Here is a 24,179-nt window from a genome sequence, read left to right as displayed (position 1 = left end):
TTTCTCTTTAGAGAATAAGCGATAGTTTATTTATAATCATAAAAATTAATCGATCTATGAATGTAATCGTAAGCATAATTACAAATATGTGGCGGCTTAATAAATAATGAAAACATGTCAGATAAAAATGGTAGTTAAATTTTAGGATTAAATTATGAAATTGTTTTTATTAATTTTTATAAATCGATTTTTATTTTTTTTATTTTTTATTTTTATTGGAGAATACATCAATCTTGGATATGTATATAAATAAATATATACATAAATCTATAGATAGGTATATAAAAAAAATATAAGAGATCTATTTTTGTCTGATAATAAAGAATATAGAGAATATTCTAAAAATGTTTGTGTACCACTAGTTAATTTTTTTCATTGCGTGTTGATTATCATGAAACATCGCAGTATCCGTATCGTTCAATCAAATAAATCTCATTATTTCTTTGCGCCCTCAAGTAATCCAGCATTTGTTGCCCAAGGTATTGAAGCGGCTATCGTTCTATATATTCTCGTTATCTCGTCCCGTTATTACCGCCTCATATTTCCGACGATCAAGAAACGCAAAAGAATTCCCATTGTATTCGGATTCCCGTCCTTCTCAGTTTCCGCTTGTAAAAGCACGAACGTAGCGCGAGACTTAATGGAATTCCCTCTTATGTGTTACAGGTAAGAGCGGACGATTTGCACTGAGAGCTGAATATTTCCCCGCGCTATTTCCCACAACGTCCTTCGTCGGGTTGGAGCATTTCAGGTAGGGTGGTTACTCGTTTGCGGCTTCTGTAGTGCTGACGACAAAGAGAGGAAGAGAAAGGGGGGGGAGTAGTGTCACCGAGACAACGGCCGGAACGTTCTAGCGGATATCCCGGTAGCCACCTTTATTTCTAATTGCGTCTCGACTTAATGGAACGTGTTTGGCCAGCCGGCGCGCAATCTCGGACGCGATTCCGCACCGAAATTAAGCACGCGAGCCGCCTCCGTCCCCTTTTCACATCCATGGGGAAAGCTTGCCCCGCGATGGTGGTCGGTCCGCGGCGCAGGTCGCCGGTATTCCCGTCGCGTGCGTATCACGTGCGTGATCGTAAACAGGCGAGCGAAATTGCATGACCCCGGTGTGTATGCGCTCGCTCGTATTCTCTCGAGAGGTCGGCAGCTTTTCTCAAAGAGACAGAAATTCATCCCGCTGCAACTGCGATACGCTTCGCAGCTTCGTTGTTCCTCGGAGCGGTCCCTCTTTACATTAACGCGAAAACACGCTCCTCGTTTCCTCGTATATTTTGCGTCGATGCCGTGCAATGTAATGTTGCTTGCAAAATCGCTTTCCAGCTAGGCACTCTTTACGGATTATTATGTAGCAGGCTTTAATGCGAGCGCTAGTATAATTCTGAAATTTAAGATTATGAATAAAGCGTGCGTAAATATTCGTTTGAAATGAAAACTGATGCAACGAGATATGAAATTAGTCATTATTCTTTCTACTATATTGCATTTCTAATGAAAAAAAAATTCAGCTTGTTGAACTCGAGAATTAATTTTTTTTTTATCTTTTTTTTTTACATATATGCTGTTAGCATAATATGCTGTTTATAAAGTTTTAACAAAAACAATTTATTTATCTTAAAAGATATTAAAATACTTTATATATTTCTATTGTTTTATCATGGACCTTACGTGTATAAATTTAATTATTAAAATTAGTAATAATATTTTATTTTTTCTGTTGCGAAATGCAATTATTTCCGCAATCATTTTCGCGATTATTCTTGCGAAAACAAGAGTATTCAATGTTGACGTATATTATTATCTTGCACACGATGAGCGAAAATGATACATAACACTTTAATTGAATGACTGCTTAATAACAGCTACGCTTTAATTGTTCCGGCTCTCAGAGAGAGAGCACGAAAGACGAGAAATTCGTAGGATTCTGCTTCGTAATTAACAAACATATAACTATAATGATCTTTGATTTAGTGATTGAGGGGCACGCCGGTTCCGAGTGTCTGTAATTACTGCCAGTTCTACGTGTGCTATAATTTATTTTGTAGCATATACTCTTTTCGTTACGTTTTTTCTTGGTTTTTCACATTGTATTTCATATATATGTATATAGCGATATGATTTCCAAACTGTTCATTTTTTCGAAGTATATAGACATCTTTGATGTGTAACGTATAACGTGTAAAAGTGTGGAAACATCACGTAATGGTTAGAAAAATAAAAAAAGAAGAAAACTAACATCGTTCGCCCTTTTTGATACCGGGACCTTTCCGTACCTTCGTGACGTGGCGGGTTCATAAATCATTGCACCTACAGAATTTTTTTCGCAAAAAACATCGCAAGAGCAACGGCGGCACCGCCGCCGATAGCTAGGGTATCGATCGATCTTACGAGATTCTTCGGTAGAGAAACCTGGTCCCGCACACAAAAGCGACGGTCTAAAAGGAGAAGCGCGACGAGCGTAATTTCCACTCTCAGTACGCAAAGCCAAAGTTCGCGCGGGCGTTTGTTGTTACTTTTTGGCGGTCCTGCAATTTGTTTCCCCGACTCCCGTTAACCCTGTCACCCCGGCAAAAGAGGCGAGCAAAAACTCCTTATCTCGGCGTAATGGCGAGAAACTTTGTGCCTCGTTAAACCGCCACGGATGCACGCCTGCATGCTGCGCGCGGATGAATGCACACGTTCGTGCGAGAGTTAGTTGCGTGGCCCTTTGATGCCGTCCACAGCATCGGAAAATAAACCGCGGCCGTGCCTTACGATGATGCTCCGTTCATGCCGATCACCCTCCGGCGCTCTTAGGGCGCACGGGTTATTTAGATTAAAAACGTGGAACTGACCTCGTTGGATCGTAACCATCTCTACCGGCCATTGAACGCCCTACATAGTTGCATTATTGTAGGAGCGGCGCGGCGTGTTTACAGTCTCGCGATAAATAGGAGAAAATTAAAAGTGTTCTTTTTTTTATATATTATTATTATACAAGTTTCCATACTTTTATAATACACGTATTGGATTTATTTTTCTTTTATTTTTTCTGTCTTATTATACAGGGATAATTTAAACTTATCAATATATTTTTTAAACCATGTATTCTACATAAATTTATTATCCCTTTAAATATTTTTTGAGAATGTGTGTTTTGTATATATATGTTCTATAAAATATATTTTTAATTTATTTATATATATTATATGCAGTTATACAAAATTTATTAATTTTTTTATAAGCTTTTGATATTACTTTTTGTAAAAGAATTATAAGTAAGAGTACGAAGATTCAAAGAACAAGAGACATTCTTTCTCTTCTGTTCTGTCTCAGAACAAACAAGTATAAATACGAATTTGTGGATTTACATAAACGTAGACAATATTTGCTTTGTTCTTTTCTTCTCCTTCGGTCCATTTAACTGAAAACCACGATATTGGGCGGTTTTTAATTGCTTTACAGATTGCAGCACATGATATAGTAGGCATACCAGATTAATTACTGTTTTTTTTCTGTTTGCATGTTATTTATCATATACGTTAAAAAATAGTTTTTGGATGAAGCCCAAAAAGTTTTAGTCTTTCCACATTCAACATTATATTTGTGAGATAATTTTTGATTTCTTAAGTAGCATTTATTTCGCTAATTGATTATGATAGTAGTCAATTTCAATGTTACATCTTTTTGCTATTTATATATAGAAAGAAAAAAAAACGAACTGCAAAGTCGGTCGAAATTCTGAACGAGAGAATGTTGAAAATTCACATGAAATCACCGAAACGCCACGGTACGCTGCAATAATACCGAATGACCTGGGGAATCGATTTTCGATTTGTTTATCTTGCAGTCACAGTGCTGTATGCACGTATGCGCGACACGGTGATCCGGGGAAACGCTAAGGGATCCCTTTCCAGGAGACTGCGCGCCGGGAAAAACACTCGTCGGGTTTACGCCGTGAAAAAGCACGACGGGGTACGCTCGGCGTGGAAGCTTTACGAAGCTAATCGATGCTAACGACGCTTTAATCGTACTACCGCCGCCGCCGCCGACGTTTTACTTCGCTCTCGAGCTCGTGCGCTCGAGAATTTTGGCACGAGCAATGAGATCCAGCTTGAATTACCGGATACATCGATCCGGCTCGCCGCTCCAAATAACCGGGGCGAAAGTATAGTTTTTTTGCCTCTCTCTCTCTCTTTCTCTCTGCTCTCTCGTTCCCTTCGGTTATTCCGTTGGCTACGATTAATTAAAGCGCGCGCGGGGGCTGAAATCCAGCGGGACCGGCCGAGCGACTGTCGTCGCTTATTTTTTCCAGAAAAATATTCATCGCGCGCGATATTTCCAATAATTCGGCCGACTCGCGATTCTTCGCATTTGTATTTATCGTATAAATATGTATAAAACTCGCGAATGTTACAGCGATATATATATCACCGATGCGAAAGTATTATGAAAGTTGTCCGAGATCGTTTGTGCAGCAAGCATTTGTTTGAGCTCATCTTGTTTTTATTGACATTTAATTGACATTAATACCCGGATGGAAGCGGATCAACGTCATATTTGTGTCGCGGAGTTGGTTTATACGACTCGAGAAAAAAATTCGACGAGGTCTTTCAAAAGCATCGAGTGTTTGCATCTCGCATAAACGGCTTCCACCTTTTCCCGCTGTTATCCTCGTTAAGCTCGCATAATTATACGACTTTGTTCGTGCGTCTGAACGATATCGTGAATGCCGCATGCCGAGCAGCGCTAATGATAGTAATAACGGATGTAACGAGTTTAAACAATTCCGTATCACCAAGTGGCGTCGACCTATTCTCGTCTCTGTTAATTTTTTTTTTGCAGGGGCAAAACCTGTTACATTTACGCGTTATCGGTTATACTAATAATTGTATAGATATACAACGCCGCTGTTTATTCGATTGAGTTTCACAGAACAAAACATGCAAATAAAAATTGCTGTGCAAAATATTTTATAAATTTTGTAAACGTATAAAATCAAGAATTTAAATATAACAATTTCTCTTTTTTTGTCAAATATTACACTTTTCTACGTTTTGTGTTTGTCATCCGTCATTGTAATAGCAGAATACGAAATTATTTGAAAATTTATTTTTGATAGAGAGAGAGAGAGAGAGAGATAAATGTTTGTAATTCAGAGTTAAATATATAGGCAAATTGATACAACTAAAAATATTTTTGTAAACAATTATAAAAGTATAAGATATATTAAAAATTATCACATTTGAAACATATCGTTTACTTGTGAAATCTGATTGAAAACGATAAAAAAAAAAGAGAGATTTTTTTTGCGTTTGCACACGGTCGAGATTATCAATCGCGGAAAGCAAGTGAAGTACGTAACTCGGTTGAAAAACATCGTCCACTCTCTGGCTCGCGAAACTGCGCGGTGCGTAACGGTCCAGGTCCATGGCATAAACCAGCGTTGTCTCCGCGAAACCGGTGCGAATTTTTCTCACTTTGCGAGTTGGGCCGTAAATAATACCAGAGCGCGGCCTTTCGCGCCCGCACACTCGAGCAATCTCCGTCCTCTCCATCTACCGTGTATATTCTCCCTCTCGCAACTTCGGGTTGCAACTTCTCTTTCTCCTTTCAGCCCTTTTCCTCGTCCTCCGCTAGGAGTCTGGCGACATACTCGTGGAACCGCATCGTAATCCCCGACACTCGTAAGTTCCAGACGACCGCGGACTCCCGTTCTATGTTACAATTTGCCGCGCGAGCCGCAGTGAGAGCGCGTGAATCCCGTCGATATTTACGGTAATGCGATAGCCGGTATATCAATAGTGATATCATTGGAGAGCAAGCTGATTAATCGCGACTTGTGATGAAATAAGTTGAGATATCAAGATCGGCAACGAATGTTGTCGACTGGAGAAATTTTTAGGTTTTTGCACAAAGAATGTAAATCTATCTTTGAGTATATGTATAAATGTGCATATGAATAATAAACTTTGGAAAATGGTTATCGATTTATATAAAGAAAAAAAAAAGATATTTATTTGCATCATATATAATAAAAATTTATATACTTATTATTTAACACATTTAACAAATAACCATATCCGAAAATTATATTTGCGCTTTGAACATGTATCCTGATGTTTGTTAAAGAGTGATATCATAATCTATAATTAAGATCTTAAGTTGATTATGTCTTTGCATAATACAACATACGTAAATGTTTATGAATAATTATGTAATATAGGAGCTTGACGATGAGGTATATGTAATTGAAAGAGAAAGCTTGATAACAGACCATCATTACGCTATGATAATGGTATTTTATATAATGATAAATACATATGTATAAATCTATTTGGTTGTATGTGCAAGATTTTGTTCACAATTATTAAGATTATGAACAAGCAAAAATTTTAAATTTTATGTCGCGTCAAAATAATTATTCGACAAAACAGGGTTTATTAAAATTGTATTTTCATGAACTTAAAACATTGTTCTATATATAACGGTTTGTATATAGAATTCAAATGGATGAAATATCAAGCTGATTTTTTACCATCACTAGAAAATATCTCACCCAGCGTCAGAAGATCTAAAAAGCGATTCGCTACAATTTCGCTTCGTGAGCAATCGAAATAAATCATTTCACGTACTCATTTCCCCAAAATTTCCAACGCTTACCTCACCTTGTTGGAATAAGAGCGAACATTGGAGATCGTCGTTACGCGCGGCATTTGCAGCCTCGAGCGCACGCGAAACTGCACTTTTCTCTCGCTCGATGCACTTCCCTTTCGAGGGATTATTTTCTAAGAGATTCTCGTCGTTTCTCCTTGCCTTTCCATTTTGCCGCGAAAACTTGTAATTTTCAGCTCTCGTTGACAAACGAGAGGGGGAAACGCGAGCGGTCTTCGGATCTTCTCGAACGTAATTTCAATCAGCTGTTTGCGTACACACGCGTCGGATCGCATATTTCCGACGCGGTCGCTGCGCGTCCGCGTCCTATGCACTCGCTCCGCGATGCATTTTTCATGGCAGCGACGTGGGGAACGATGGAGGCCTGCGGCCTCTGGATTATCCATCGCTGACGGATGGACGTCGGCGTCCAACTGGCTTGATTGGTGTCGGTCGTGTCCGCGCGTCGAGATTCCGCGGACGAGCAAATATTTTATAAGCGCGCGGGTAATTGACACGGCTCTTCCTGGATTCCCATTTTCGTGGATCCGCCGGAATTTCGCGTTGGCTTATCGTCGCATGCGTCGCGGATCTCGCTGCGCGATAAATTTTTTTTTCTCCGCGCGTTCATCTCGGATTTGAAACATATTATTGTTAACATCATAATGTATTAGAAATCGCAGTTTTAGTATTCTGCAAATTGTATGTATATACATACATACATACATACATACAAAGCGTAAACAAACGTTTTTTCTTTGTCTTTCTCTTTCCTCTTTTCTGTTTTGTTTTTATTCTTTCTCTCTTCTTTGCTTTTTTATTTTTTTTTCAATTTAAACTGTATCTCTCGTTTTTGGAAGTTTTCTTTTCATATTTCTTCGGTTTATTAAGCATATTGAAAATGTAATTACAGTTAACATTTTCACATAAATGAACGTACTGGTAAACGTATTTTTAATGTGAATCAACCGCGTTGTAACTAGGTTAATGACATTCTAATTAAAATTATACCGCAACAAGGTTCCTTGTTCGGCGCGCAATACATCGTTCACGTAACCACCTTTGGCCAGCAACAGGAGTCCTAATGCTTGCCTAGACGCGCCGCCGTTCACGAGCTATGCACTGCACCATTTCCGCAGAAATGCTGCCATTACGTACATCTGGCTACATTCGAGCAGTAGCTACATCCAGTACCACGTCTGGAAATTGACATCGGGTTAAACATAGCCACGAGATATGCTGTGGATTCTCCCTTTCCAGTCCGAAAAGCTATATTATTTGCATTATAGTTCTCGATATTATTTTGCGATATAAAACATTTTCCATACATATTTTTAATTTGGACGTCATTTTCAAACGAAGAAACCAAAAGATAATATTCTCGGAAAATTGGAAAAAAAATGGAATAAATTACGCGCACGTACATGAGACGAATTTAAATAAAAAGGAGATGGCAATTTTAAATTTTCTAAAACAAGCGCAATATATGTATATACATATTTGATTTTTTTTCTTTCTGTAAAACTTTATTGGTCAAATAATTATCTGTATGTATGTATATATATATATATATATATATATATATATATATATATATACTTAATATATACTTAAATAATTATTTTTATATGATTAAAGTATTGATTTATAAGTATTAATTTATAAAAATCTCTCTGAATGTTTCTTCATCGATTGATGCGATAGTTCCAAGACTTTATATCGGTCTGATAATTTGAGTGAACACGCATGTGCTTTCGAACATTTGAACATTTAAAAGCAATTCCGTGCAAACTCGCATAATGTGTCGAATGTGTTTCCTACTCTCGGACGATCGGAATGGCCGAAAGTACGTTTTCCGGTCTTGTTCGTTTCCTTTTGTTCCTGGACGATTCCGCTTTTCTTAGAATCGGGATAGAAGACGAAGTACCAAGCGCCACGCGAATTCCTCCCAGCTTTCGTTCTCCGATCTTACTTCAGTCCGTATCTCGGTGATCCAGGAGGCTGCGCTGATCGCGTCGCTAGAAGGATCCGGAAGTCCCTTTGCGCGAGGGAGGCGAGGATGAATTTCCAGGTCAAGAGATCCGAAATCGCTATCGTCTTAGGAACAGAGGGCTAAGGATTACAGATTCAACGGACCCCACTGAATCTGTATCTTCCGCTTTAGCTTAAACTTTGAAGGCAAAGAGCTTCCGGCGTACGACGTAATTCGGGATGTATTTGAGTTATTAGCTGTAAATTGTGCGTGAAATCACTGCTGTCTAATCTTTGCTTAGGATGATGAATTATCATAATCAGAATCCGCATAAATATATGTATGGAAAGCACTATAATTATATAAGATTGTGTACAAATTTTCATCGACGAAAGTTTGTATTAATTGTATTTTGCTAAAACTAAAAATGTTTTACTTATTATAAATCGTATTCTAAAATAATAATTTGTGTAATTGCGTGTAATTTTACTTATGAGAAGCAATTTTCAATAGAATATTTAAATCCTATATCTAGTTTCGCGTCATTATCTTGAGAGATCGAGATTAATAATATAACGGAGATTAAATAACTTTGCTTCATCTTATACATAAATTGACAAAATTATTTTAATTATTTAAAGAGTACAACCGTGACAAATATTTATTCCTTGATGTAACGTTCTTATAGGATAAATAGTTATATACGGAAAGTTATTTATTCTCAGAGCAACACATAAACAATATAATGAATTAATTAGAACATGGCAATTAAAATTGTTGATACACTTTCTTCACTAATCAAAAGAATTGCTTTAGTAAATATTTTAAATTGGTGAAACAATTTGAAATTCAATTAAGATGCTCGATTCTTTTCCGCATTTATCGATACATCGACAACTTCGGTGTCTTCGAGAAACATCCGCAATCATTTACAAGTCAAGATTTATAACGCATAATTCTGGGTCTCGCATCTTTGCCCGGCGTTATCTCGAAACGTACAGATGCGGGATTAAAAAGCCAGAGCGACGATGAAAGGAATCTTTCCATCGAGTTCCACGAGACGGCCCCTCCGGGCGTTCACTCCTCCCACAAATACACGCACGCACGCACGCACACACACACACACATCGCACCCTTTCTTTCAATTCTTCAACGTCACCACCGGCCGATAAACATTCGTGCTCGGTTCTCCAATCGCATCGGGCGTAAGAAATGGAAAGTCATAAGTCTGCGGAACGATCGATCGTCGCGTTTCCGCCACGGCGCGGCCGTTAAGTCGTTGTCACGACTCGGGCTCGTTTCAGGGAACGATCGCGCTTAACCCGCCGGACAAATCGGCGACATTTTTCAAGATTTACTGCTCGCGCGCCGGCATCAACGCCGAACTGCGTTTGCACGCATCAAACGAGAAAAGGTTTTACGGGAAACCGTGTTCATACGAGAGCCGCGATAGCGGCTCTCATTAACGAGGACTGCTTCTATAGATTGTAGGTTACGAGATACGACCGTTAGGGCGGGAGCTACGTCACGTTGCGGTAGGTCGTGCAACGAGAACCGTTCGAGCGTATTGCATCGTTACGATGCATCGTTTTATTACACGGCGATCTAATTCTTCATGTAGGATTAAAAGAACAAAAATAATAGTGGAATAAGTTTTTCTCCGTAATACCGGCGAAAGAGAAATATATTTTCATTTTTATTGAGGTAAGCTCTACTATTATTTGCGATCGCTTGTTTTGTTTATCTGTTCGATCTAAATTGGAGATTTATCTTTGTTCGATTTATTCGTAACGATTATTACTTGTTAGGATGATTGAAATGAGAATAAACAATTGATTGTTAGTTTGCTATAAGAATGATATTATATACAAATAATTTTTTAAAGAATAAAATTACCGTTAAATAATTTTATTTAATATAATTTTTTATAAACATATCTCTCTTGATTGTAAAGTTAACAGAGATCATTTGCAAAAAATCTAGAACTGCAAAATACAGGCTATAGTAGTAGTAAAAAAATTACTTTTCACAAAACTATATCCAATAAATTATTGTTTTTCTAAATGTACCGATACTGTTGTGTCGCGCACGTTTGCGAGAAACCATTTTATACCTTTTGTTTTATGTCTTCATACCTTCGAAACGATATCGGAGGCTACTACTTCGGAATCGATCGTCGCGTGTATGCTTACATTGTTATAAATTGCATCCCGTTCCATTCATTTTTGTCCGATAGGAAACCCGTATATCTTTTCGCAAAATTTCTCTGTCCAGCGAGGGCAAGGCGATCCTTCATAGGAACGACATTGAAGATAGATAGATCTTCGGACAGATACAAATGTTTCTTATGTTTATATTTCAAGCCCTTTTTATGTATAATAGTCTGAACGCTCAATATTACGTTATTATATTAATATTAATAACAGCGATAGAATTTTAATTGTATTTAATTGTTAAGTATAAAATCTTCTAAAAAAAGAAAACTAATATAAAATCCACAAATTTGGAAATATATATGATAAATTTTAATGAAAAGTTACATATACAAGTATAATATATGAATTTTAGCAACAATTTCGATACCTGATTTATATCACTTTAATTAAACAATTCATATTGTCATTTACTTGCTTTTTAATACGATACATATTTTCTTAATTATTTTTTTGATCATAAGTCTAATTGTGAGCGAAAAATTTTTATTTTATTAAAAAAAAAAAATGTTTTAAAGAATTTTTTTCATGCTATTGTTGAAATAAATTTAAGATAACAATAGGGGGGATATATTAGAGGATAATAGTATTCGTAGTAATGATTGTGCGCCGCGAAGTTATTATTCGGGAATTAAAATCGTTCATTTCGGAGTGCCATCCATTGTGGCGAAACCGCAGACTTTTACTTTCCAGCTCTTGCGTGGCTGCTTATTATCATCAGCAAACGTGAATGGCTCGTCCCCTTTTTCCTTCGTCGCTACCGCGGTCGCCGGCCTCTGCTATTGTGCGAATGTAGAATCGATGGAATCGCGTGTGTACCCAGCATTATCTACCTGCCGATCGCAGGAGATCTGGCGCCGGGCAGACCGGCCATCCTTACTCTCGTAATTCAGGTGATCGATCGCTCCCATGAAATCCGCGCGTCTTATCACCGAGTATTCTTACCGAGAAATATTACTATCGCAATTGCTTCGCGTAAAGAGACCTGAAGCGATTTTCCGAGATTGAATTTTAACGGCTTAACAATCATGAGATCTTTAGTTATTCCATCGTAATGGCAACTAGAAATTTGCTGAATATGTATGAATTATGATAGTAGCGATATATATTATTTCCAAACTTTGCAAAAATTTATGCCATATTTATTTAATGTTTGTAATTTTTATAAGCAATATATAGTATTTTATTACGGTTATATATTTTACTTAGATTAATAAAAAAACACAAGTTTTTTGTTTTTAATTCAGATAAACGGCATTAATTGGATGTTAATGAAGTAGATATTATACATCCAGCGAATTATTCGTCTTTCTAGGAGCAAGAACAGCATTTCTACGGAGAATATTCGAGAGGTTTGTGCCCTGCCGGCCGGATACGTGTTTTTCTTTGAGAAAAGTTAAACGATAGTAGGCTCCTTTTACAAACTCGCTCAATCTAACCAACACAGGTTAGATTGAAGAGGCGAATATATTCGGAACGTAATGGTGGATGAGGCCGATCTTTTTCTCAGTCGGTTTAAACCGATTGTTAGCACGAACAAACACTTTGGAAGTTCTTCGCTCGTTCCACTTCGTCACTCGCTTCCGTAGATCCTGACGGCGCGCGAGCAGACGCGATCGCCGACGTGTCGAAAATTTCTGCATTCGTAGGATAGGACAAATAAAACTTCCGACGAAGTTTAGAAGAAGATTCTACCCGGATCTTCATCTACAAATGTGGGAAATTTTGAAATGAAAAATGTGTGCATTTAGTAGAAAGATAGTTGGCTAAATTTTAGAAACTAATGTCATTGATTCGAATATATAATAATAATTGAGAATTACGATAATTAGTATTATATATATATATATATATATATTGTATATATTATAGCTAATTGCCGAATGTAATATTGATAAAATATTGGTCAGTAGAATTATGATGAAATTTTTAAATGTAATTTTGATTATTAAAGTTTTATCACATCATATATTCCCGGGGAGTGCGAATGGGATGCAGATAACGAGTAGCATATAAAATCGCTCATATCGTAAAATTAGCGAGTTTCAATGAAAAACGCTTTATTATAATTCCCCTGTCGAATACAACACCGGTCGCGCAAACTCCGCGCGCCCGACAAATCGCGTTTTTATTTCATCGGGCGTTCACGGCATTGATAGTTTTAACGTATTTCACGCACGTCTGATTTTTTCGCGTGCAGGCTAATAAAATCGAATTGAATTCACGCCTCGATATCAACCGCCCGGTATTTATTTGCGTGTGGATATTAATGTGTCTTCCTCAATCGGCAGAATATTCCATTAGTCGCGCTGCTCTGCGCATATTTCGATACATCTACGTATGCATCCTATCTATTAACCGCAATCAGACTACCTCGCTATTTCTCTCTCTCTCTCTCGTTTAACCCTCAACGTCGTTGCTTGCGAATTTCACCGAGCACAATGTCGTAACACGCGTCAGACCGCTTCGGGAGCGGCGGTGGCGAGCTTGCTTATTCGCTCGCGAGGGTGGATCATCAGTTTCTCCACCACGCGTTGTCGGAATATCCATTAGTTACAGCACCGCTGTTGACGAAGCATGTTATTTCCCCTGTGTACGAGGTCTGGTCCCTCTTCTACTCCTGACTCCTCGATGTGTACACAGCCACCTTCTCCTCACTCTTGTCTCTATGCTCGTGCGATCTTCGTTGACTTATCAGACATGATATTCTCCCGACTATCGCCATTCGCGTTTGTTTGTGACCGCAAAGACATACCTGGATGCAGCAGAAAGTATCACTTACAGTTAGAAGTCTAAGGAAAAGTTTCAGTCACAGATATATTTGAGAAGCTGAGGAAGTGACACATCTTTTCGATATTACCGCCTATGTACTCTATATATTTCTGAAAACAGCATGTAAAATTAGAAGATTATTGTTATATAGATTATATTTTTTTTTACACAGATTTATGTGCAGCCAATATTTTTATGTTGGAAATTATTTTATTGAACACTAATATTCTTCTTCTTAAATTTATCTTTTATCTCAAAGCATTTGTAACAGTACAATATAAATTAGCGACAGTCAGAATTTTAATTAAGAATATTACAAAAAGAGAAATAAACTGATTTTTTTTTTTTAATATATAAAACTAAATTAATTTGTTGTCACGCACAATATTTTTAATAATTGGAAATATGAACAAATGTTAATGCAAGACAGAATACCATTATAGATATGTCTATGTTTTGCGATCAGAACGGAAGCCACGTGATGATTGGATTTGTTCTCAATTAGGTTTCGTAACGAACTGCCGCGAACGAGGTACCTTATGTTGACTTTTCGAACGAACTAATTTCGAAATCTCGTTTTCGCGCAAAGCCTTCGAAATTCTGGTTCACCGAGCGACTTTTGCGCAAGAGACAGCGGCTCTCTCTTCACCATCGGTTTCTCTTATTGACCCCATGGCTCTAATACTTCCCTTTCAAACTTTTTTCCATCGAATGTTTGTATCTCGGTATCTGTAGTACAATAAATTCAGTAACGAAAAAAGAAATAATATTTACGTGTGATTTCGTTTAATATAAAATACAGTTTCTTTTAATATAAAATACAAAGTTTAAAGAAATAAATATAAATTTTTTTATAAACACATGGCACCGGGATACAGTTAAACTGCAAGAAATGTAATTACATCTCGCAAAGGTCACGTGGCTTCGTGATTTTCTCGTCTTATCATAGCTGTGTTACGCGCTCCATGCAATGAGCTTACATGCAAGTTTTCTTGCCGTGCGGCAATCTTATCGAAGCGCACGAAATTATTTAGTACAACTAACCAATTTAGAGTTGGTTCATCGGATTCGCCCTTGCGGGAGTTGCGTGTTGTTTCGGGATTTTGCAGAACATATCGTGTCTTAAAGTAGTTGCCGTTCTTTCTGATTAATGCACTGCCGGGAGACCAAACTCACTTTTGGAGGCTTATACGCGAAAACCAACGCTATTTTACATCGTCTACAAACTTTTGTACCAAATTTATGTCCGCTCGAGTAAAACATTGTATAGACGAAGTAAGTCATATTTGTCGTGGAATATTTATTATCTTGAAACGATTGTTACGATAAATGATCGATAAATACCTTATATTACGGATAGAATTATGTCGCAATCGAATAAAATAAAAGACAAACTTTTAAGAAACTTTTAATTGAAATATCCAAAATATTTCTAATATAAGCTTATACAATATTATTAACTTATATGATTTGATTAATTTATATGACTATTTATTATTTCTATATTTATTTAAAAATGAACAGTCGTATATTTTTAGCTGCTTTAATAACACTATGAATCACAAATATGATATTATATAGTTTTTTCGTCATTTAATTACCGTTGTAGCATTTCACGTGTGTAATTAATGTGATTATTGTGGGATGGAAAATTGGTACAGGTGTGTGTATCCAATATACTTTGAATATCAATAGATTTAGCAGCAATAAAAAAGGAATTAATAATTCTTTTCATCATATATATTTGTCGTTAACTAAATGGCGTATAAATGCGACAAATCGAATGAACAATAACGGGAAGAGAAAGAAAAATATTTCGGAAGAGAGCTGTCGAGAATATTGTTTTGTTTTTACCGAAATCAGTGTTTTTGTCCTTTAGTAAGCAGTACCCAGCGGGACATTACGTTTATCATCCTTTGTCGTAATTCGCCGCGTACCATTCGACGACGGTCGTCAGCCTCTTCCGGAGACTGAATAAACAATGCGAGTCCACCAAGGAGAGATGCGAGAAGTAAGAGTAAATTGGAATGAAATGAGTGGGTCGGCAGCTGGGAATTGAACATTGACCTGCGGCAATAATACGTGAGATTCCGTTTCCAATCGATTCTTGTAATGACAAAAGAAATATATCATATTGTTCGAATAACTATTCTACGGATAATTAATCTAGACACAAGTTTTTAGTAATATATAACAACCAGCAACCATGCATGAGGAGAATAATAGCTTATTTTATATATACCTATTTGATTATATTGAATAATTAATATACTAGATGATTTGTTTGGAACGAACGTCACATGTTATTTAGGTTCTCTGTGTGATTCAATTTTCAACATGCACTTTATGTCATAATATAGCAATAACTCCTCTTGTTTCGCTTCTTCGACTCTTTTACATTGTCCGCACGTAGTTTGTTCATTTAAAAGGGGTGTTAAATTACTTTGAATCGAATTCAAGCACATTCTTCTCGCTTTGAATGTTCCTGAAATCAACGACTTATTCTCATGGAAATGATCTCTGCAGTTTGTGCATGCGGCATGATTATTTCCGTTTTACGATACTCATAAGTTCGATTGTTTCACACATTGTGGCGATACAGAATCGACCGGAATCGATCAGGAGTTTATCGTATCTCAAGAAATTAAAAAATTATTTCGTAAAACAGTATACTACGATGCGATTTTGCGCGGAAAATGAATGCTACGAGTATGAAGGGCGACGTATCCGACGAAAATTCCGACAGTGTTAATTTTCCAGTGGACGCTTTTCCACCGACGAAGAGACCCCGGTGCGCAGGTCCACGGGGAACGAAGAGAAAACGCAGCGCGAGATTCGCTCTTTCGGATTATCCCCTGTTTCACGAACTCCCTGTGCCGGAAACCCCACCGCGATGTATACAGAATTATTGTTGATTAAAGGCATTGTCAAACGGCTCGTTGAAAAGCCGCACCGCGAACCGACGACGCAATCGATGAAATTGCATTTGGCGGTTTGGACTGCTCGCGAAAAGGGTGCGTTGCGCTCGCTTTTCCGCGAAGATCATGACACGGCCATCTCAATCTAACTCACGTCACGATTCGGTGGGCCCGCTGATAGGAGAAAGACATTGATCTTACACGGAATGCCGAATTTCAATTTCATGGATGGGGGGGCCCGCCACTTCACAAGGCGAATGTATGTGTCCGAGATGTCTCTTCTATATAAAGATCGTACAATAGCTGAGCTGATGTCAGAAAATTATTTATATCTACCTTAATGTATCAAACTCCAGATTACGTAGTTAGAAATTTAAATTGAATATAGTCATGTGCAATATTTAACTGTCATTACGCAAATATCTTGTCGCAGATCTTTATTTAATTACAATGTCTTTGATCTGAGCTTATTTTAATTACGATCTGCTTGCATCTCAGAATAGAAAAGAAATTAAGAGAAAATATGCCATATTTTCAGTTTTCTTGTGTATTGAACATTTTTTTTTTTTTTCATAATTTTTTAAACAATTATAGCAAATACAGTATTCTTAATTATTTAAAATACTTGTAATAAAATTCATAAAAATAACTCAGCTTAATTTGTATAATATGCATTATGCAATTTGTATTTAAAATTTAATAAATCTTTTTACATATTTTTTATAAATAGAAATTGAATGAGAGTTACGGAAATTAAATACATTAAAAACCTTTAGATATCGAATCCTAAAAATATCGTAGTGTTCGCTTAGTAAGAGATTTCTTACAGTTTTTTATATTTCTTTTAGTTTGCTCGTATGTAGTGAATGCCGATATAAACAGCGCGTGTGCGTTACGAGAAAAGTGGATATAAAGTTGGGTGTGAATACTCTAGTCCGATAGAAGCGAAAAAGTTCACGTACACACACAACTCGTAAAGCGCTCCCCTTTCGAGAAAGAGTCCCCATGGTTACCTGCGCAAAGCTATGACTCATGGTTTGAAGGTCATTCTATCTCCCCTAGTTTGAGTAAGTCTGTTATCAGCAGGAACAGCTACTGCGAGACTCCGGAACGATTTCTAACGCAACGGCAAAAAGTAAGTTATTTGCTGAACTCTCGGAAACCCGGAAGAAGTGCACTTTGCGTAACATATATATATATATATATATATATATATATATATATATATATATATATATTTCCTCTTTTTTGACATTTATTTTTATTGTAACTTCCATTTATATCAGTAGCAAAATTATTTTCTGCTCGTATGGCGATGAGCTTAAGTCAATTTCCTCGAAATCTTAACTTTTCAAGATTGTACAAATATACTAAGTTTTTAACTTTATATTTGAGATTCTCAAAGTCATAGGATATATATTTTTGGCAAACGATGCCAATCAGAAACGAGTCTACGTATAGAGTTTAGTTCGCAGAATTAAACATTCAATTAACAGCAAAAAGTCCAAATATACTTCTCACTCTTTCCATTAGAGCTCAGGTGGCTCGCGACGTTGCTTCACGCTTATGACGAACGAAATTAATCGCGCGCACACACGGGAGGCTATAGCACAGTGAACAGATAGATATTTTATTTCGGACTTCAAACAGTCATAAATCGCGTTAATGGAGCGACTCTTTAGGATCGGTTCATGATATAGAAAGACTTAGACGACCGCGCCTACAAGTGCTGGATGAGTCCGAACGAAGGAGAATAGGTGGATGGTAGGTATGCAGGAAGTCGACTTATAAAGCCGCAACCCCCCGTTATACCCTCATGGCGTTACGGTATAGTTCGCGTTCCTGAGTTAAAGGAGGGAGATAGAGACAGAGGGAGGGAAGGAAGGTGAACTCGAGCCTGAGGCCAAGACGTCTGTATATATATATCTCCATAACGACGTCGTTACGACGTCGTTCGTTACCGACAGGCACCAAGCAACGTCGCGACGCAGAAGGCTATCCTCGTCTTCAGCGACCTCGACCTCGGCCGACGTGCATTCCCGACGGACACGTGCTCTGGCGGGAGAGTTTTTTTTTTTTTAAGGCAACACTTTGCGCTTTAAAATTTGCTGCAACGATACGCGATAGCAACACCTGCAGTGATGCTGAGAAAAAATTAATGGAGTCATTTTTATCGATGTGATGAATTATCATTGAATGAACATAACGCGGCATAACAGTCGCCGTCTTTTTCAGTCTAACGGATGCAACCAATTAACGAGATTAAACAATCAACACTATCGATTGTTACAATTTATTTTAAAATTATTATACACATGTTTTTATTTTACGATATAATTTTAAGTTTTCAAGCACACTTTTGCTAACAGAATTATGAGAACCATTATAAGTACATATAATGCAAGACTATTAGAAGATTGCATATTTCGCTTAGAATGATAAATTACACTTAAAAGTTAAATAACTTTGTTCCTCCCTCAGTAATATTTCAGTAGTGATATGTATATGCTTGTGTAGTATATAGATCTAGCTTTTTATTATCTTTTTTTAATAGTAGATTTAAACAAATGATAGCTTACATTTAGAAAGGAAGACATTTATAAAAACTTTACGATATTTTCATTAGTGAATATATAATTCTCTTGTGTCTTTTAAGAACGGCTTTTTGCATCAGGCGCCGTGTATTCGCAGAAATATATATATATAAGAGATTCTATTTAAAGATACCATCCGCAAGACATTACCTTGAACATCCCTGAGAGACGTTGCGCTGATAGCGTGAAAGCTAGGAAACTTCATTAGCTACACACCGAGAACAACGACCTAACCGCGAGTGCACAACGACCGAAGAAATTAGGGAATCGTTGTCTGATGTCGACCGATTAAGCCGCCTTCCTCGATTTCCGTCTGCGAACTTTCTTACACAACCATCACCTTGTTCGCCACGTATTACTATAAAAGGATATTCTCAAAAACGCATGCAAATACTTCATGACACGCTAGTCGATATTTAAAAGAAAGTTCTACATTCATGATTATTTTAATTATTTTGTAAAAATTGCGGACCGTAAGATAAAGATTAAATATATTTCTGTCGTGTATATTTCAAATTAAAATAATAAAAATTGCAAAATTGATATTTATATTATTATATAACATTTATAAAAAAAATCATTTATTTGTACATGCGGGAATATTAATTTACACTTTCCACGTGCCGGCGTTCTTTAAAATGCTCGTATTTTTTCGCAGTAACGGCTGGATGACTTCGGAAATATAAATTTTTTTTTTAAATGCCCATTCGAAACGAGTGTCAGAATACTTGAAAAACGTATTGCGTTGGTACACCATTATTCGGATTGCAGTGAACTCACACATGTGCGTACCCTGCAATTTCTCTAATTGCAGGCCTTTATATCCCGCGCAATACTTTCCACGATCATATGGCGCTGGATATTGAAGGGTACTTGATTTCTGTCAATCGCTTTTATCGCCGCTCGAAATATTGAAAACATTTTCGTTTACTACGACCTCGGACGCGTCGTTTTTCAAGTGGATATTAAATTGCAATGTAGCGGTGTTATTTTTCAAAACGCGCCGACTGACCGATACATACTGACCGCGCCGTCGCTATCATCGTGTTTTTCAATTTTGCAGAAATTAATGCATCGTTTAGTTTTATCTTCTTCTTATAAATTAAATTATCAAATATTATTTTCGCTATATATACACCTTCTATATCTTTTTTATAATTTTGCCTAACAGTAAATAAATTTTCTTAAATGCATCACAGATCTATGAATCTAATGTTACATGCGTGTAATAAAAGTATAAATATTACTTCTTTTAAGGTAGACGCTAATTTATTAATAGCAAGAATTTGAAAATGTTTTTAGAATAGAATATATATTTAATATAAATTATAATATTCCGGAACTTCTAAAATATTATCTTATAAAAATTACGATTTTTAGATTATATCAACTATTTCTTGATTTCTATCTAAAAGAACAATTGCAAATCTGTCTTCGGTTCTCGACATCCGGGCTCTCCGGTTCATGGGACTATCTAGTTCGCGTATCGACCGGATGACCGAGCGCTGTTTTTTTTGGACTTACGGGCTTTTCGATGCGCAGATAACAGGAAACGGGATACGAAGTCGATCATCCCGTAATGTTTTCGTAATGCCGGTTGATGCGTATCTGTATCGTATATACGGTTTCATCACGACGGAACACGACTTTGAAATAAAACTCCCGCCGAGAACGGATCAGTACCAGGAGAGGAAGAGAGCGTGAAAAAGGGAGAAAGATAACGAAGATGGGCAAAATGGAGATGCACAGGAGAGAGGAGTAAAAGACGAAAGGAAGAGAACGAAGTCGACACTCTTAATCTTGAAGGTTTATCGAGGCCGACGCGCATGTATATATATATATTTATATATACATATATATATATATATATATATAAATCTGCCGGAGCGCCGGGCATGCTCCTGTGCCTTATCGACCAAAGCTCGATAATCGACTTATCCCCTCCCCTTACTGTCGTTCAGCGGCTCCAACAGCTTTCATCGCGTACGACTACTAGCGGAATCAATTACAATAATACAGCCGGAGCTGCTTCCGGTGGAGCGAACGTCACTCGATAATACGATCGTACGTTTCAGCCTCGGAGGCAACAGTCTTAGTAACATAACAGTAAATTTTCTTTAAAGCGATTTTTGTCTCCCTAAAACTGACTCGACTGTTTACAGCTTATATTACAGTGATAGAAAGTATTACTATTACGGAAAGAATTAATTCAAATCATGTACAACGTTAAGCAGATATCGATAAGGTATTATAACGTGATGTAATTAGATGATTAGACGATTTATTGATTTGATTTTTTTTTTTAATCAATGTATTACTTTATTTAAATGATAGAGTTATTAACGTTGATGAAATTTTGTCGACTAATCAATTTTTTATAATATATTGCATATTAAGTATGTTAGGATAATGAGTTTTTTGCTTAATATTAAAAAAATTAAATAATGGAATAGTTAATGAACCACGCGCAATTTTATTATAATTAATATGCAAATATCCAACTACAATATCTTTATTATGCAGAGATTAATTATAATGTCATTTATGAAATGCTTGTTTATCAATTTGACTAGATTCAAAAGTCGTATTGTATAAGTCATTCCATAAATTGCAAACCGGATATAATGTTAGTAATCATCTTCCATAATTCTTGGATTTTTTCATTCATAATTTCACAACTTGTACTATTAAAAAAATAGCTAAAAGCGAGTTTTGTTATCTTTGATCTGGATTCGGATCAAATAAATTTTTTTTCTCTTGTGCTGTGACACCGTCTTTTCGCAGACGATGTCCGTAAATAATTCAGAAGGAAAGACGTAGAGCGAGTTTGCCCGGTCGCTATGGCGACAGATTACAGGCTTTTCGAGAATATGTACGGTCTCATCAACTCATCGTCGTCTCTTCCTTATCTCTCTCTCTCTCTCGTAGAGTTCTCTCGTTTAGGGGTACCGATTTCTACTTCTATTTCTCTATCTCTACTATCGATAGTCCAATTGAGAAAAAGCAAAAGCAAGTAACATCGAAGATATTGCCAAGTATATACTTATTTCCATTCAATTTATAAAGTTATTTCTTTCCATGAGAGAAAGATTTCACTTTTATACATTTAATGACTTTTCAAAGACAGATGCTTTTCGAATTATAGTCATAATTTGAAATATTCTTTAATTAAATTTGCCTTACTGATTATGATAAAAGTCAACTATTTCAAAACTTTTCATATATTAAAAATTTTTTTAATAAAATTTAATATCATAAATATTATAAATTAAAATAAAATTATACAGGAAATTATGAATGAATTATTATGTGTGCAAAATTAGTAGAGAGAATTAAATTTTCTATAAAATTATTGAATATATTTATCGAAACGGCAAAAATTGCTTATTTAACATTTCGTTTATCTCATTCATCGGATCGTTCATACGACCCAATACCGTGTTCAAGAGAATGTCTATGAGGCCAAGGATAGTATAGACGGACGCAACAAGCTGCTCTTTCTTCGACCACTTCCTAATTAAAGTAAGCTGCAGAGCATTCACGGCCTAATTCAAGAAAACACGCGGTGCCTTTCAAGCCTTTCATCGTCAGTTACTATCACGGTAGGTGCGTACACACGGTCGTACCGTGTACGTACGAAGCTTTCCTTGGTCAACCTTTTTAAAAGGTACTCGTTATGTCTCATGAAAAGAATCTCATCAAGGAAAGAGAAACTAAACCGGCTCTAGAATTTTTTTTTTTTTATTGCGTTTTAAGTGCACGATGATTGTTTATGTAACGAGGAGTTCTTAATAAGCAGCAGATATGATAACATTATGTGAAGTAAAAATTAATGATTACTGAATTGGGAAAACATAAAGCTATGATTGGGAATGTATTTTTTTCTGTCCTTACGATGTGTTATACGCGCCATTGTCATGACAAGAAAGTTTTTTTTTCATTTTCCTTTGGGATAAATGAAAATTAAATAAAAATAATCGAAGAAAAGAGAAATATAGTAAAGATACTAAAAAATCTGATACTATAGTGAGATTGTAAAGTTTTACATATGAAAAGCGTGTATCCTTTTATGGCAAGAGCGATCATAAAAGAGAATGTTGTAACTCATTCGTGAGGGAATTTTTTTTTTTTCAGCCAATCTGCGAAACACAGTTTCAAGGGAACAATGATGGAAGACGGTTGGAAGTTTACGCCGCATATTTTTCAAACGGTCTTTATGCCGTTATTCCCTCAGAAAATTCTCTGGCACGTTGAACGAGTGTTCTATTTTTACCGAAAGACGCCAGCAGGAGTTTAATCATTCTTAATGAAAGTGAAGGACTAACCGAGCGATGAATTTCTATCGCGAGGACGAGGCGAAAGGTTGACTTTTAAATTTACATTAGCCGCAAATGTATTACTGACGTGAAAGACCACGGAAAAGAATGGTAGAGGAAAGTTATTCAGTCGGAGCGGCAAGAAATGTAAAGCAGATGAGTAAAAAAGTAAAATAATATAGCAGAAAGTTTACATTAATTTATATACTATATTTGATGAATTTTTTATGCCATTCAAAATTGAACATCTCATTAAGTTCACGAATGATTTATGATGTTTTTCTTCTATATGAACGGTTTTATATAATATTTTATACTAAATACTATTACGCAAAATTTTAATTTTAATTTTTGGTGATATATAAAAAAGTAGAAAATTATAATTTGTAGAATATATACATGCTAAAATATCTCATACAATTTTTTAAATTTTTATATTTTTATTAAATAATAAAGGATAAAATACTTTGTATGAAAAAGTTTTTTATATAAAAAGTTGTATCAAATGCAATATAATTGAAAAAAAAACATTTTTATAATTGTAACAATGACGCGCCGTTACCTGCGTGCAAGATTCTCTTCTGCGAAAGCTTTACGCGCCCGCGGTAGCGTATTATTATTATTTCGCTTCGGGCATGTTTCACTTATCATAGTCATAAACGATAGAAAAACGATTTCACGCAGCAACGATAACGCCGATCTCTTGGCGATACTTATCGCACGAGAGAAATGCTGCGATCTCAATCCATGATCGATGCAAC

At 36.4% G+C, this 24,179-nt stretch overlaps 1 protein-coding gene across 8 annotated transcripts in view; it reads left to right on the top strand.

Moving 5' to 3' along the window:
* The window catches only part of LOC126849571 (Krueppel-like factor 6), a 307,018-nt gene that overhangs the window by 208,042 nt on the left and 74,797 nt on the right, over nucleotides 1-24,179 (top strand). Inside the window, exon 1 of one of the 8 annotated variants that reach the window (XM_050591531.1) lies at nucleotides 704-751. The exons of 6 other annotated variants lie outside the window; for them this stretch is intronic. The gene's annotated coding sequence lies outside the window, so the exon portion shown is untranslated. Of the gene's footprint in view, nucleotides 1-703; nucleotides 752-23,521; nucleotides 23,587-24,179 lie in introns of those variants that run through there. One more of the 8 variants, XM_050591530.1, reaches the window with a different exon arrangement.

The sequence above is a fragment of the Cataglyphis hispanica genome, chromosome 5 (assembly GCF_021464435.1).
Source record: "Cataglyphis hispanica isolate Lineage 1 chromosome 5, ULB_Chis1_1.0, whole genome shotgun sequence".
Taxonomy (NCBI): domain Eukaryota; kingdom Metazoa; phylum Arthropoda; class Insecta; order Hymenoptera; family Formicidae; genus Cataglyphis; species Cataglyphis hispanica.
This window is presented reverse-complemented; position numbering and strand designations above follow the sequence as displayed.